The sequence below is a fragment of the Ictalurus furcatus genome, chromosome 5 (assembly GCF_023375685.1).
Source record: "Ictalurus furcatus strain D&B chromosome 5, Billie_1.0, whole genome shotgun sequence".
NCBI classification, from domain to species: domain Eukaryota; kingdom Metazoa; phylum Chordata; class Actinopteri; order Siluriformes; family Ictaluridae; genus Ictalurus; species Ictalurus furcatus.
This window is the reverse complement of record NC_071259.1, coordinates 9,396,557-9,412,229: the sequence shown is the minus strand read 5'-3', so window position 1 is coordinate 9,412,229 and position 15,673 is coordinate 9,396,557. Positions and strand designations below refer to the sequence as shown.

General features: G+C 41.1%; 1 protein-coding gene across 2 annotated transcripts in view; it reads right to left on the bottom strand.

Moving 5' to 3' along the window:
• Positions 1-15,450, bottom strand: part of gnb1a (guanine nucleotide binding protein (G protein), beta polypeptide 1a) — a 31,111-nt gene extending 15,661 nt beyond the window's left edge. Inside the window, exons 1-2 of one of the 2 annotated variants that reach the window (XM_053624705.1) lie at positions 14,892-15,450; positions 10,828-10,897 (exon numbers count right to left, since the gene is read on the bottom strand). The gene's annotated coding sequence lies outside the window, so the exon portion shown is untranslated. The remainder of the gene's footprint in view (positions 1-10,827; positions 10,898-14,891) is intronic. The other variant, XM_053624704.1, reaches the window with a different exon arrangement.
• Positions 15,451-15,673: the final 223 nt, after the last annotated feature.

Here is a 15,673-nt window from a genome sequence, read left to right as displayed (position 1 = left end):
CTTAACATTAAACGCTCAGAGAATAAGTGATTTTGAAGTTAGATTTACTCAGTGATAGCTTCCTTTGATCATTTTTAAATATAATATACAGAGACAAAATCCCTGTTTGCTTCTGAACTCAAGTCGAAATGAAAGGAGAAGCTAAATCAGTCTTGAGGACTAGGTGACCAGTTCAAAGTTTGCAGCAATGCTTTTCTTACACTGTGCCATCTATTAAACATGGTGCCCCGGTTCTGCTTATGGGGGCTTAATAATTTAAGACACCCTCCCTCCTCCCCCAAGCCTACAGGCTTATGGGGAGCTCCAAGGGATTAACTTATCATCCCGAACAAAAGCTGCAAAGACAAGCCCTGATTTTATCAACCATTTTTGGTCAAATGAAGTGAATTTATGCGTGAACGAATAGTCTAGAATAGAATAGACTAGTCCTTAGACGTCCTATAGACATGAATAAGCCCAAACATATCCAAAAGGCTATAAACCAGGAGACCAAAGATGAAAACCTGAAGGTTGGATGGATATTCAGGTGTAATGAACAGTAGGAAGTGTGCTTAAATACATCGCACAAGACATTTACAGTGATCTTCTGTGAGGGTTTGTGTGTTGCAACTGCAGAGCAGGAAGTAGAATTGCTGCACCCTGCTAAAAGCCTTGGCCATTAATAGTGGGGAAAATCTAACCCTGGAGTTCATCCTCTTCCTGGTTTGAAGTTACTTTTTTTTGGAGAGAAAAAAAAAAAAAAAAAAACAGGAAAAGAAAACTTGACACCATGCCACTTTCACTTCACAAAAACATTCAGTACACCATGTCTACATTAAGAACAGGATCATGCAAAAACAATTTTACTAATTTTGTTTGCTCAATTTTGTTAGATTTTTTTCAGTTCTGAGTTTCAGTTAAGCTTGAAACTGGCAGAGGGACTGTGTGTATTTTGAATTTGGTGCACCATGTTGTGTTACACTTCAACCTAGTGACATCACACAACCACACAGTCAGCTGAAAGTGTGCAAGTGTGTGCATTACAAACAGGAAACGGAGGGTGGAGTGAGCCACAGGACTACAGTACACATATAGCTCATGTTCATGTTCTGAACCAAAACAAACGTTAGACACCCATAAGGTGATGAGGGGGGTTACGAGGCTTTCCAAATACTTATCCTAAGTTTGTTATGAAATAAGAAGACATCTATTTCGCTTAGGAGGAAACTTTATATGGCGGGATGGCTAATGTTTTGAGCTCCAAAAAACCCTTGAAATTCTTCTGTGCTGCCTGTGCTCTGTTCATTGTAACACCAGGACAGGCTCTGGCCGGGAAACGTAGATCTTAAAAGGCTGACAGTTTGAGTGCGGGGAAAAAGCACCACACCTTTCACAACTTCAAAACCAACTCCTCAAAAACATAACCATTTCTGTCTTTCGTTTAACATTCAGAGTTGGCCTGAATGGGCTGACAGTACAGCACTAGTTAATACACATTACCTGAATGCACAGAGTTCTTCGCTGCTCTTTGCTGAATGTAGCCCAAGGTAATAATGCACTTATAAAGGATTTAGTGTATACGGCAAATAAGTGCATGCACTGAAAGCTCCGGCTGCATGTGATGCTCTAAATGGCTGCCGTGAGCATGTGTGTTTAGACAGACCATGCGCTTACAGCCATGCGCTCAAGACAGACTATGCAATATTTAACAGCACTCTGCCAGCTGCCTCCCATTCCCTCTAACCATCCTCAACTGAAAAACAGGATCGAGCAACACAGGATTCGTTCCCTCATTCTTAGACTCCCTCCATCTTTCTCTCTCTGACGTAGGAGGCAGGCAGCAGGACCATCTCCGTGTGGCCTGTTTCTCCAGGGGCTTAAAGGAGCTCATGCATGTAAATATAATTGAAACACAAGGGGTCAGAAAGAGTGTTGGGACCACAAGTCTGGAGGTGGCTGATGGAGGATGTGCTAGTTGCTGGAAGCCTTGCTGTTTTGCCACTCCTTTCGCCTTCATTCTTTTTTTTTTTCTCCACGCCAGTACACACTACATTGCTGTTTCTCACACTAACAATCATGTGTAAACATTTTACAGCAGCTGAATTCCTTAGGCAGTCATTTTTTAAAAAAAACAAAACAAACATTTTTAAGTTGGAGAGCAAATTCCACCCACAGCATCCTATTTTGTATACTTTATCAACTGTACAAAAACCAAGGCCCCGTGCAAGGCGTCCAATTTTGGTGCAAGAGTTAACTTATTGATCGTTGCATTAACGTAATAACAGGCATAAAATCATTTATTCCAACAGCATCATTCTTAAGCTCAGTGCCAGGGTAAGCACTTTCGCTGAGGTTCAGATATGGAAGATGAACCCCTCATGGAGATCAGACTGCAGTCCCTCATACTTTTTGACCCCTTCCTCCCACAACCTGATTGCTCTCCACAATATGACATCATGCCATGTTCTCACACAGCAGTCACTCCAGAAAAACCATAAACCATGGACCCACTGCCCTTGAGCTTTTTTCAGTCTTCTTTCTATGTGCAGGAAGCAGCTGAGCAATTTGTACCAGGTAGTAACCATGCTGAAAGGATCTGGAACTGTTAAGATTGATGGAAGCTGGCCTATAAGTGGGCGTGAACCAACTGAACCCGCATGTACGTGGATTGTTAGGCTTTTTTCCCCCTCTGACATCACAGCATGAAAACTGCACATGTCCACGTTGGTTTTGGATTTGCTATGAATGTGTTAGGACACCAATTACCATGGCTGCAGACCAGGCTGACTAGAATTTTTGTAATTTCTTGCAATCTGATAACATGTTTGCAATTTAATTTTGTTTCATCACTCTCTTGTGTCATGGCGTGCTTGTGTGCATTTTCAAATCGTTTATTCGTATGAATGCTGCTTTCATCAGATGTTCTGGATGTGATCTTTTTAAATGGATAAAATAAACATTTTCAAAAATATCTGTATATACAGGCAAGGTTTGAATGAGCAAAGGGGACAGTCAAGTACAGCACAAAACAAAAACACAGGAACCAGATTTGCACAAAACTATGGATGTAAACCTCAGGCTTCTACACAATATGATTATTATTTAGTAGCCTCCGATCGATGTGACGCAAACTATAGAATCTGGGGTAGACCCACGGTTAATTTGAGAACGATGGAGACATAATATTAAGCATCAGTTATGGGAAACTTACCATGCGAGCTTATAAAATTATTTATGCATCAGATAAAGAGTATAAATTGTACCTTACCAGCTGAAAATCTATTGATAATCAATCAATAATTTATTTATTTCAATTGCTGCCTTTTAAATCAATGCACCATGGCAAATATTTTAATATGCATGATACATAAAATTTTCAACAGACAAAAGAGGGGCATTATAATTTTAATATCATTGAAAATATTCCCTGTCCACAGGTAGCCCCATGAAAATAAATAAATAAAATCACACAGAACGATTTCTCAAATCTACAGTAGGGAAGTGCCAATATATTGTGCTGTCATAATATGATGGAAGACTCAAGAGGGCCTGGGAGTTCGAGGTTCGCAGTGCAGCACTTGTGCTTTTCTGGACTGAGATTTTGGTCATTTCTAGAGTCTGTTTGAGCTCCTCTTCTTCCAGGTGCCAAGCTTAAGTGTAACCATCAGCACTGGGACAACTTTAGTTTTACCTTCTACATTCTCTCTACTTCCTCTTTGAGAGATGCAGTGGTTAACACCACCGCCCTGCACACGGGCTAGGCTTTAAATCCACAGACAGGCAGCGGTGTTTAGCAGAGTTGCACAATGTTCTGAAATTTACATACATTGTCAATACAACAACATAGTAAACAACTCAAGTCTATAAAGCCGAGTCTATGCTGTGTTCGAGTAGACCAACTGCATGATCTGATCGTATATTCTGCCTACTGTCAGGACAAATTGGGAATGCTAATTTGGTTCTGATGGGTGAGAGACACAAAGTGGCTTGTTGAAAATATGAGCTCAAGCCGTCATATTTGGGCATGTTTTGCTTACCGTGCTGAGGACAAGAAGTCAAGACAAAAACCTGCAAAAGGAATTTCAAAAAGAAAATCCTTACACAGCCAAACAGGTAACACCAGCAACTTCTCAACTTCCAAGACTGGTGTTAAACACTGAGAACAGCGTAACCTCAAATTATGAACTGATGCTTTTTAACAGTACATTTGGTGCGAAATATCTCCCACTGTTATCCACAATTTTACTCTGTGCTTGGAACACTATTTTTAGCTTCATAACTGTGCACCTTGAGGGTAATATAGTATTGGGCTATAAATGGATCAACTCTATTGGAGTTAATAATGGGGAAAATGTATAGCGTTTATGGTCGGACAACAAGTTCCCCCTTTAACTAACAATTTAACTAACAATTTAACTAACAAAAAGCTTAAAATTCATAAAATCGAGGAAATCACACTTTAGTGCGGACGATATGAATTACTCATGGACTTCCACAGGTGTGTGCTTTGTTTGATTGCCAAAGTTTTGTTTTGGTATAGACAGTCTCGATACTACATCTGGTATTGGCTTTGAAGTCTAAATACTAAAATCTTAACAACCCTAGTCATGTGCCTAACACTACAACATCTGAGAATAAGCTCACACAGATTAAGTCCATGTCCAATTTTGAGGAAACAGGACAGCTCAGTGCTAAGTGGGCTATTGGAGCAAACCAAAAATGGACAGTGTGTGTGTGGGTGTGTGTAGATTTCACGCTGCTTGTGAATGGTGCATGAGATGGTGGATAAACTTACCAAACCTTACCAACAGCTACAAGAAACAGGCCTTGAATCACTGAAGCAGGGACAAATCGAACAAAAGGCAATATCTGAAGACACACGGTGTCCTGCATCCTGTGGGCAGAAGACTGACCGGCCATGAACTCATTCCCCTTTCCCAATCTACTTTTCCCCCATTAAATGGCATTTAAAGAATGGTTGCAATTTTGAAAAGATATACATGCTTTCTGAAGAAGATAAAGTTGTGCAACGTAGAACCAACACCACCCTCTAAACCCTAAACACACAGTCCCACAGAGTCTGCCACAATTTCAAAGCTGTCCGTTTTATATCTACATTTTACATGCAGCATCTGCCTTTAAAAAGAGAAGAGGGAACAAAAACACTGCTTTGAGGGATCTTGTGGGCCACGTTTATGGACCTCAGCATTTCGTGCTTATAAAAAATAAACATAACGCTAATGTGAGAGGTCTACTGGATTTGTCCGCTTCTTTAAAGTGATTGTGAAGCCTTTCGTCAGCGTGCTTGTTCAGTGTTTTGTCTGCTACCCAACAATGATTCCTCTGAATAAAGAGAATAGTTTGTACCTTTGAAACTTGTCCTCAGTAACATCTCTACCACACAGTAAACTATAATAAAGAGAAAGTGTTCATTTGTTTGTGCCCCGCCCTTTGAAGTTCACATCCAGTAATTCCGACTGTAGATTAAAGGCAAATCAAAAGACATTGGGAGGGACGGCCAGTGCAATTCATCCACTTCCAAACATAAACGGTCATTTTTAAGTGCAAGACTTCATTTACCAACTGAACTTTTGACACGGAAATTATTAATAGACTTTAATATCCAAGGTGTAAGTTGGGAGCAAGAGCCACAGAGAGTTTATTTAGGTCACATGCAGCGCGGTAAGAGAAGATGGCAATAGGACACGAAAAGCTTTGGACTGATCACTGATAAAAATTTCAAAGGAACCAACGGATTGCCATTTCAACACAACGCACAATTTAAAAAGGAAAATATTTGGTACTATGTAGAAAATGTATTATTTGCATGTGGTGTCTGTACAAAGTCCATTACGTGGTTTCAAAACTCATTAAAAGTCCAAAATTATGAAAATACACAATGAAATGTCCTGTTCTTCTGTAAGGTTTGTCTACACTATGAACACAATGCATTAACTGGTGTCTCTTGTAGACAGTTTGCCTAAGACACCTATAGGTATGTTTGCCTTGCTGCTAAACAAGAGTTTGAGTGTAAAGACTGAACTCTCTAGTCACTCTACTGCCCGTGTGTTGATGCCTCCAGCTAAACTGGTTCCTCTGGATAACGCTTGTGTTGTCAGTACCCTGACCCTGAGACACACACTTAAAATGCCAACACTACCAAAGATTAAAAATGTTAGACTCTTTCGGACGCAGCACGTCTCCCACTGGGAAAGTGCAGATTGTTTTTAACAGAAAATAAATACAGGATCTACTTGAAAAAATGTGTGTGTATATATATATATACATATACATATACACACACACATACATACACATATATACATATATATATACACACACACACACATACACACACATATATACACATACATACATACACACACACCCTTGTATCCTACATTTTGCTTCTTTAATAAAAAAAAGGAATTCATGAAAAAGCTAAGCTCAGCTTTAATGCCAGACAGTTTCATCTGTAACTACATAAAAACACACTAACTCCCTCCACCAGGTTTTAGCACACTTTAGAGGCGCTACTGAGCAAGCCGTGGCATGACTCAAAGCTAATCATTTTATTTCCACACAAGGATAATCTCATTTTGGAGTTAGTTCTTCTGCTTCTAAACTAAGGGAGGCAAAATAACAGGGGGGAAAAGACTTGGCAACATCTGTGTGTATTTTTCTCACTGTCGCTTAGGCCTGCAAAGGTAAACAGAAAGCCAAGTCTTTATTCAAAAACTCCCTTGGCCGCGTATGCAAAAATTGTAACAGGTTTACTCCATGTTATGCAAAATCCTCTGCCACTGCCATAAAGTTTGGATATTCAAAAGGGTACCGTAGCGTGCACTCATTGACCGGTAACAGAGGACAAGTGAGGACGGTTTTATGCAAATTGCTCGGTGAATGGCAAAGACACTAGCTACAGATTGCTTAGTTAGAGAGGCTTTCTTACAACTTTAATACAGTAAAGGGAATAGAAGATAAAAGTGCTGATTGAGAAAAGTCACATATAAAAAGTCCAAAAGCCATACAAGACTCCCCTTTTATTTGGTGGTTCTATCTAATTCCAAGGATCGAAATTGCGACAATTCTGGTCACATATGCTCCCGAAATATAATCTGTGCGACCTCAAAGTATATTTGGGAGCATTTCTCTACAAAACGTTCACTAATTACTGCACAGTATGTGGTCCACCGTTCTATCCAGCATTACATAACCAATTAATCTTCATCTTTACATTCTCAACTTTAATGCAGATTTTAGGTTGGTTAATATTAGCCATCAATCACTCCTCTTCACTGCGCTCAGTTGTCACGTGACAGGAGCTAACCAGTGCACAAAACGTAAAGAGCTAGAGAGAGAACATAAAAACATTTCTTTTGTAAGCCGCCTAAAGTTACAGATAATGTAACTAATGGAATTGGTGATGGCGATCATGTGGTGAATGTGGATCCACCAGCGGAAAAGAATGCTTAAGGCACATTCACACATAGCGACTCGGCGACCAGAGACCATTCATTTACAATGAGAGCTGGTGACTTCCAGCGACATGAGCAATGGCGACCATTGGCGACTAGATGTGGACGTGTCCAATGGCTTTGAAAATTGAGAAAAGTTTAACTTTATGCAAATTTGGAATGACTTGGTGCAGCAACAACCAACAGGAGTGAAGACAGAACAGCACACGTGATCCGTAGCCACCCGAGCTCACTAGCAGAAGCAGCGCCATTGCGGCAGTAGCCAATTAGCTTAGCTTAGGATCTTAGCGGGTGCAATAATAACGAAACTCACTTTTTGTTGCAATCGAGCAAAATCCCAGTATAGCTCCTATCTTGGGTGAAGTGTCCGGCTTGTCGCTGATTCAGAGCCCAGGAACGAGCTAAAGCGCTGCGGTCCGTCTCCCGGTCACCATTAAACATATAGTGAATGACACCCTGAAGGTGACGCTCACTTGCTGAGACAGGAGCTACATCGGGATTTTGCTCAATTTCAACAAAAAAGTGAGTGTGTTTCATTATGATTATTGTTTTGTTTTAAAAGCGCTAAGGCCATAAGCTAAGCTAAGTTAATGGTCGCTTGCACAGCAGATAGATGGAAACATTGGCAAAGAGCACACACTACTCCTCCTTCATCTTGTAGGATATAATGCAAATATACACTGGTGAATTTTATACAAGATTGCTCTTCCTCCAGTATGTTTTACTTTAGCAGAAAGAAAACTGGTTTGCTGGCAAAGTGGAATGTTAGTTGCGCCACCCATGTTACTATGGCAACCAGTAGCAGGAACGCCTACTGGCAACTTCTTAGTACAGTGACTTGCAGCGATAAAAATCGCTGTGTGTGTGTGAACGCAGCATAACAGTTTTCAGAGTGAGTGGCTGAAAGAATTTCAGTGGCTCCACTATAAAAAAGGTTCAATGTACAGTGTTCACGGTAAAGCCTATGGGACAGAGGCTGCAGGTAACGCTGCGTTCACCACTGAATACACACGTTAAGCGTGAGAGCTTGATTAAACACGGGGAGAGAGCAAAGCACAAGAAATGTCGGGACAAGTGTGTGGCAAAGAATTCGGGATCAGGTTCGATTGTTGAATCTTTTAATCGTCAGGATGCTGCTGGCCGTTCTGCTCAAACGGCAGAGCTGGACGTGAAATTTCACATGCCTCAGTGAAGAGATGGATTAAGGAGGGACAGAGAGCAGAAGACCAATTTACAAATCTTGGCCACAGGATATGTATGTATGTATGTATATATATATATATATATATATATATATATATATATATATATATATATATATATATATACACACACACACACATACACACATTTGTGGTGCTCCTTAATTTGCAGTGGGTGCGCCTAAATTTTTGGTGGTGCTCCTAACTTCTTGAAGGAGGGAGCACCAGTGCTACAAAGTAAAAAAGTTGATTTTGAGTCCTGAATTCTATCTCACGGAAAAAACAGGAAAGGATATCCAACCCTATGAAGTCTGTTTCATTTTCAAATTCAAAACTTCCCCAAATTCCATTTCAATTTTCTCATTCTGGTTAAGCCCTGGACATGGCGCTAAGCAAGCTGAAACAATAAACACTGCATTGCTTACTGAAGTGATGTATGTATTGTTAATGGTTGACTGTATTGATAATGAATTGAGAAAATGTGTGTGTGTGTGTGTGTGTGTGTGTGAGTGTGAGAGAGAGAGAGAGAGAGAGAGAGAGAGAGAGAGAGAGAGAGAGAGAGAGAGAGAGAGAGAGCACAGTACGTTTCTAAGATACAATTAGGCTGTCTTGAATCGTTGCAGCATCATCAGCATTTTGGACTTGTGATCGCTCAATGGCATGAAACGTATTTCCGCTGTCCGAATTTGAAAAATGGACAGTGAAGTGGAGGCTCAGTGGTAAAGGCTAATAATTGGAAGGTTGTACACGTAGCTGCAATGTTAGGTGCCTGCGCAACACCTCAACTGCTCAATTGTATCCTTTTAAGTGGTTTTGTGTAAAAGCTTTAATCAAATGACCAAATGTAACAGTCAACTAAAACTATTGGTTTCTGCTTAATAAGTCGAACAAGTACGCTCAACCAACGCAGTTAGAATTTTATTGTCGGTATGGTTGACCATTTTCATATCAAGCATCAGTTACGACTAGGGCTAACTAAACAAACTGAGCTAATAAAATTCTATGGCTCTAACTGAGGCTACAAGTTTATATTTTATCTATGAGGGCACATGAACTATAGAACAGCCCGAGACTAGTTTCTCTATACTGATGCAGTGATTAAAGTGCTAAGCGCTGTGCTGGTATCATCGTGCAAGTTAGAGAATTACTGAATATTTGGCCCTTTGAAATCTTTCAGTGTCTTGTTTTAAATACATTCATCTTGATGCGACATGAAATTTCCAGAGACGTAGTAACATCAATCACTAATCAATAATAATGATTTTTTTTTTAACTCTCCTCACTAAAGAATCAAAGTACATTTTACAGTAATAGCACTTAAACGAAACTGGGCTGCAGGGTCAGCGTCTTGCGTTGAAAGGTTTCTCTAGGCCACTAATCCACCATACAACTGCCAAGACGGGTTTTAAAACAACAATCCAGTTTCATCTGTGGTGATAAACATCCCGAGTATTGCAATTAAAATCAAATGAAAAACCATAGAATAGTACGAACTAAACTACAACTGTGCTTGCATGGAGAGACTGTGCTTACGTCACGTTGGACCTGATTGCTGAATTAAGTCTAATGCAACTCACAAAATACAGCCTTCTCAAATGAAAGCTATAGGCCTTTAGGCTCAGAAAATGATCAACTATAGCTGTTCTTTGCCCATCCATAACTTCTAAATTTCTAGATTTGGTATCCAAACGTTATTTTTAGACCTGATAATCTATCACCACCTCCGCTTGTTCACCTGGCCACATTCCTAACACATAGATACATATGGACAACAGGGGAGAAGGGAGAACATGGAAGCAAAGGCTTGAAAAACAGCTAACAGGAAACACATGCACAAGCAAAAAGAACTTCCTGCTACAGGATTTTTACTGGGCGTTGTAAAAGAAGTCTACTGGGGCCATTTTCAATGCTCAGGATCTGGTCATTTTTCTACACTTTTGCTTGAAAGCAAGCAAAAAAACTATAGATATGAGTCTAAAAACCTCTTTAAAACAACATTTTGTGTCTTCAAACTGGATTTAGGCAACGACGGGAGCATACTACCAAGTCCAAGACCCATGTCGTCACGCTCTCTCTCACTCACACACACCACATCTTTACAACCATCATGTCCAATCATAGGGTTTGGTGACTTCAAAGACACTTCAAAGACACCAGGTTCAACTTACCAGTCTATTACCAGGTTTATTTGGTGCATTAGAGCAGCAGAAATCATCTGTACGGGATTCCAGTCGTAACCTGAAACAATGATCCGACAACAAGAACGGCCATTCAATTAAAAACAAATTGTATACACACACACACCAGGTAAGTTCAACAGTGCCAACAGGTGTGTTTTTCATGCTGCATTATTACAAATGCTACATTCTAGTGCGCACGTGTTTAACCGGCTTTACACAGTACAACGTCTGGCCCTATTCTACTGTCACAGACTCGCGTCGTAAAATAATTCTTTGGTTGCGAGTTGAAATCAGTGCATACGGTGACATGCTCACCAGCAGTCAGTTTAGTGCCACTCAACCGAAGACAGCCACGTACTTCTACTAGTGTCAGAAATCTTTTTATTTAAATCTGAGCATGTCAGCGCTGCTATGATGTTCAATCAACTGAAAGCCACCAATAGGAGAAAGACATAAGGACACAAAAATCACAGGACAGCTACAAATCGGTAGCAGCCACAATAATATAACAAAAAATATTCTAATGGACAGAAATAACATCCTTATTACTTCAAGCTCATGTAGAAAAAGGTTTCTGTTAACAGTCTATAATCTGACGACCTGTTACAGAACTCAATGAACATTTTACTCGCATCATCTTACGCGCTGTGACATAGTTATCTTAAAAGACTGCTGAAAGCACCGGCTAAACTAGAAAATCGTAGATTTCGGACACGACACTAGAAGATATAAACCTGACTTTCCTCCGGTACGATAATATGAGTTAGATACTTCTACTTGTATAGTGATCCTCGCTGGAATCTCACACACGGTAGGAGTGGCGCAGAGCTTCATTCAGAATTCGTCTCAAATTACAGAAGCTACTAAATGGACTACTTGCCTAGTGTGAAAGTCGTTTGCAGGAATGGGAGAATGTTTGAAAATAAATAAATCAAACAATTCAAATCAGCTGCATCAATGACCAAGCCCATAATCCTAAAAGCTGAGGTCCAAAGACAGCAAGAATTTAATCCTATTTGGGATTGCAGGCTGAAAATGGAGGGGGATAAACAGAGAGAGAGAGAGAGAGAGAGAGAGAGAGAGAGAGAGAATGAGTAAGAGAGAAACGTTAAAATTAATGTCCACTATGTTAGATGGGGCAGACAACTCAGCGCTGGTCATATGTTTCTCGCTGAAGGCCGATTTAACATCTGGAAGCACAACAAGAGCAACAGATAGGTTAAAACAGCATCAAAATTTATTACAAATGATCACCAAGCACTAGGATGCAGATAACAGCCTTTAAGAAAGACGATGTCTACATGCAAACTATACACAGCAGCACTGAATTGTGAAGTGCGGCATTAATTTAAGGCAGGGATGTTTTAAAAACGGATGCCATGGTGCTGCACACTCAACACGGATGTGAGCACAACTATTGAGCAAACAAGGTCTTGTCCGAACGTGTGCACAACCCGCGTCCTGTGTGACTTAGTCGAAGTGTGTTATGGCGCAAAGTGAGGAAAAAGAAAGATTGGGAAATGTGTGTTTTTTTGTTGTTGTTTTTTTAAATGTGCAAAATGGGCATTGTTATTGTGGTTAAGGTGTATATATGTATATGGAAAGAAAACCTTTCCATAGTGCTGTGCTGTGCTGTGTGCTGTGCAAGTCAGTCCAAAATCCTAATAAATAAATAAATAAATAAATAAATAAATAAATAAATACTAATAAATCCTCACATCAGTGCTACACATCTGCATGCTCTGAGTTTTGCCTCCACGTGCAGTGTTTCACCTATCTGAAGGGAAGTCAGATATGTTCAGTTGCATGGGTTAAAGTGAAATAGTTATTCCACTCCTCCATGTTGTCCTACATCTGATGCCATTAAAACACAGGCTCGGTCGCTCTCAGCTTTAAGAAAGAAAAAAGAAAGAAAAAAAAAGAAAGAAAAAAAAGAAAGATATGCCATTTCCCACCGCATCGGAAGCTAATCTAGAGAAACATTATCGGAATATGGCTTTTCCACGTAACCACAGTTGCCAACGCTAATGTGCTGCTCGGTCGGAGGGAGAAAGAAGAAAGCTGCAAACGCCATCTTGTTGGTTGCAGCTGCTTCAGGTCGAGAATACAGACAGCCATTCATTACACCAGGGAGATCCATTCAGCACTGTGAACCAGCACTTTAACGTTACCGAGATTCACACAAGCTTTTATTACAGGCGTGTGGAGGAAAAGTTGCAAAATGGCTGGCTTTCTTTTCTTTTAATCGAAGTGTGTGTGTGTGTGTGTGTTTCCCAGCCGTGAGTGTGGAGCGCCTCAGTATTACACCAGCCTCCTCTCTCTCTCTCACGCGCCAGAGACACTGCAGTGACAAACCGGTTCAATCCAACACGTCAACACTTTCTCTCAGAGATTCCCGGAGAAATCATAATCTCGCTGTCAAATATTTGTCTTTCTAAAGCTGTATCACTAAAAATCGACAGCTTCCTCCTCGCAAAGAAATCCGCCCTGTTTCCTCTACACCACCACCACCAGGGCCGAGATTTGCAGCCGAGAGAGATCACCCGAAAGCCAATTAGCCACTCATTTCCAGGTCGTTAAAAGTGGAGGATCAGTGCTCAGATCCGATCTAAATAAATAAACAAACACACACACACACACACACACACACACACCACGGTAGACGAGAGCTGAAGTGTTGGTTGTTAAAATGGTTAAAATGTTAAAATAGATGTCTGAGAGGAGGAGCGGCCGACATCGAGCCGTCACTCACACCACAACCCTGCTGATGGTGCAGACACCATCCGACACACACCTTTACTACTGATCAGAAATGATCATAATCCTCCATGTACAGATGATCCACAAGCTAAAAACATACGTCGCGAAAAGAAAAAGATGGAGGCGAATCCAGGCAGTAACTAACTGCACCAACCGTGACACACTCGCTTCATTTCATCTTTAATACCCCTGTGTGTGTGTATATACACACGCTGTTTGGTTAAAACATGACTTATGACTATAAAGTCAGCTTCTATTCACATCAAATGCTCGCTCATATACAAAACGGCATTCAAGGGGAAATATCGGCGATACACGGTCAGATTTCAGGAGGTAAGGGTTAACAGGATTCCCAAACACACGCCCTGATTTCAACCCAGAGGCTCCAACATTAGAAATATCCAGCACAGGAAGAATCAGAGGGGAAAATACATCCTCCGGGGTGGTGATGGAAAGAAAATATCAAACCCAGTCCTGCATAGAAGGTGCCATTTCCAGCGTTTTAATCGCTACTGAATCTATGCGAAATGCCTTGATGTGTTACAATCCAGGTACACAAGATAAAACTGTAGTTAAAACACTGCCTGTGTGTGAGGATGGAGCTGTAGTGGGGGGTTTTAAGCACAAATGGGCGTAAACAGCTAAGCAACTTGGTTCCAAGATGGATCTCTATCCGCACCGGAACACTTCAAATGGTGGACGCAGGTTTCACCAGAAAGAAAAACCACACACACACACAGGCAAATGTGTGTGTCTAGTATGAAAAACAAGGTCACTAATGCTAACGGGAACTTTATTAATAATACTACTACACGACATAAGAATAATAACGCACAGATGTGATTACGCAAAGCATTTCTGAATGAAGAGAGGAGCATTAGCTTGCTAGCTAACACAGGAGCTGCTGCGAACCAGACAAGCTCCAGTGCTAAACATTTTCTGGCACATGACCGTGATTTATTTTTTTGTTGTTGGGTTGTTGTTTTTTTTTAACAAAAAGGTCTGCAATCCTCCAAGCCTGTCCTACAGGACTACAAACCGACTGTTCGAAACGGAAAACAGATGATATATAAGCGAAATATTGACTTAAATTCACGCCAATCTCTTAGCAATGTGTTTACTTAGTTTACCAGCAGCTTCCCCCACCCCCGTCACACGAGCAGGGAAGTCAATCAACCCAGTTAGCCGACTAGCTAGCTCTCTGCAGCTAAGCGTTAACAACATAGAAATACTGTTTGGATTTAAAAAAAAAAAAAAAAAGTCAAGTGAAATGCTCAAAACTGCGCCCTTACCCGTTTTCAGTCGTGGGAATCCGTTGTTTATATCGCATTGACTGGAAACAGCAAAGATAAAGAGTTCCCCGTCGAGCTAACAAGCTTTACCGAGGAGCGCCACTCCCCGCACCCAGCTTTCGATACGCCAAACGGTGGGAACACACACCGGCACACCACGGGCGCGAGAACGGCGGCACGTTACACTCACACACTCTCTCCCTCTCTCTCTCTCTCTCTCACACACACTCTCTCTCTCTCTCTCTCTCTCTCTCTCTCACACACACACACTCTCTCTCTCTCTCTCTCTCACACACACACACACCCGCGCGCGCGCTCACACACCCAGATAGACAAGAATTAAATTCAGCTGCAAACAACGTATCTTTTTTCTGCCGTTGACTCAAATTAAAGTAGCGTATTCCGGCCCCTATCCAAACGTAGCCTCCCTTTCTGTCCCGCTGTCGTTCTCTCTCCTGCTCTTTCCTTCTTTCTTTCTTTCTTTCTTTCTTTCTCCTCGCCGCGGTCTCTCAAGCGCTTCCTCCGGCCATCAAACGGCAGAGATGGGCGCGGTAACCCTGCGCCGCGCTCTGGGAAACCCCACGCTCTCGCCTGCGTCACCACGTAACGCGCACGACCCAACTAGGGATGTAGCTAGTGAAAGCTACAGCTGAAACCTCAGAATGCTAACCACTTTTAAGAATATTTACTTTCCCCATGTCTTAGATTATTCAAAACAGACTCTTGTTACAGTATATACTAGTCATTGTTTAAATGATCTTACAAAATACTAGATATAATGT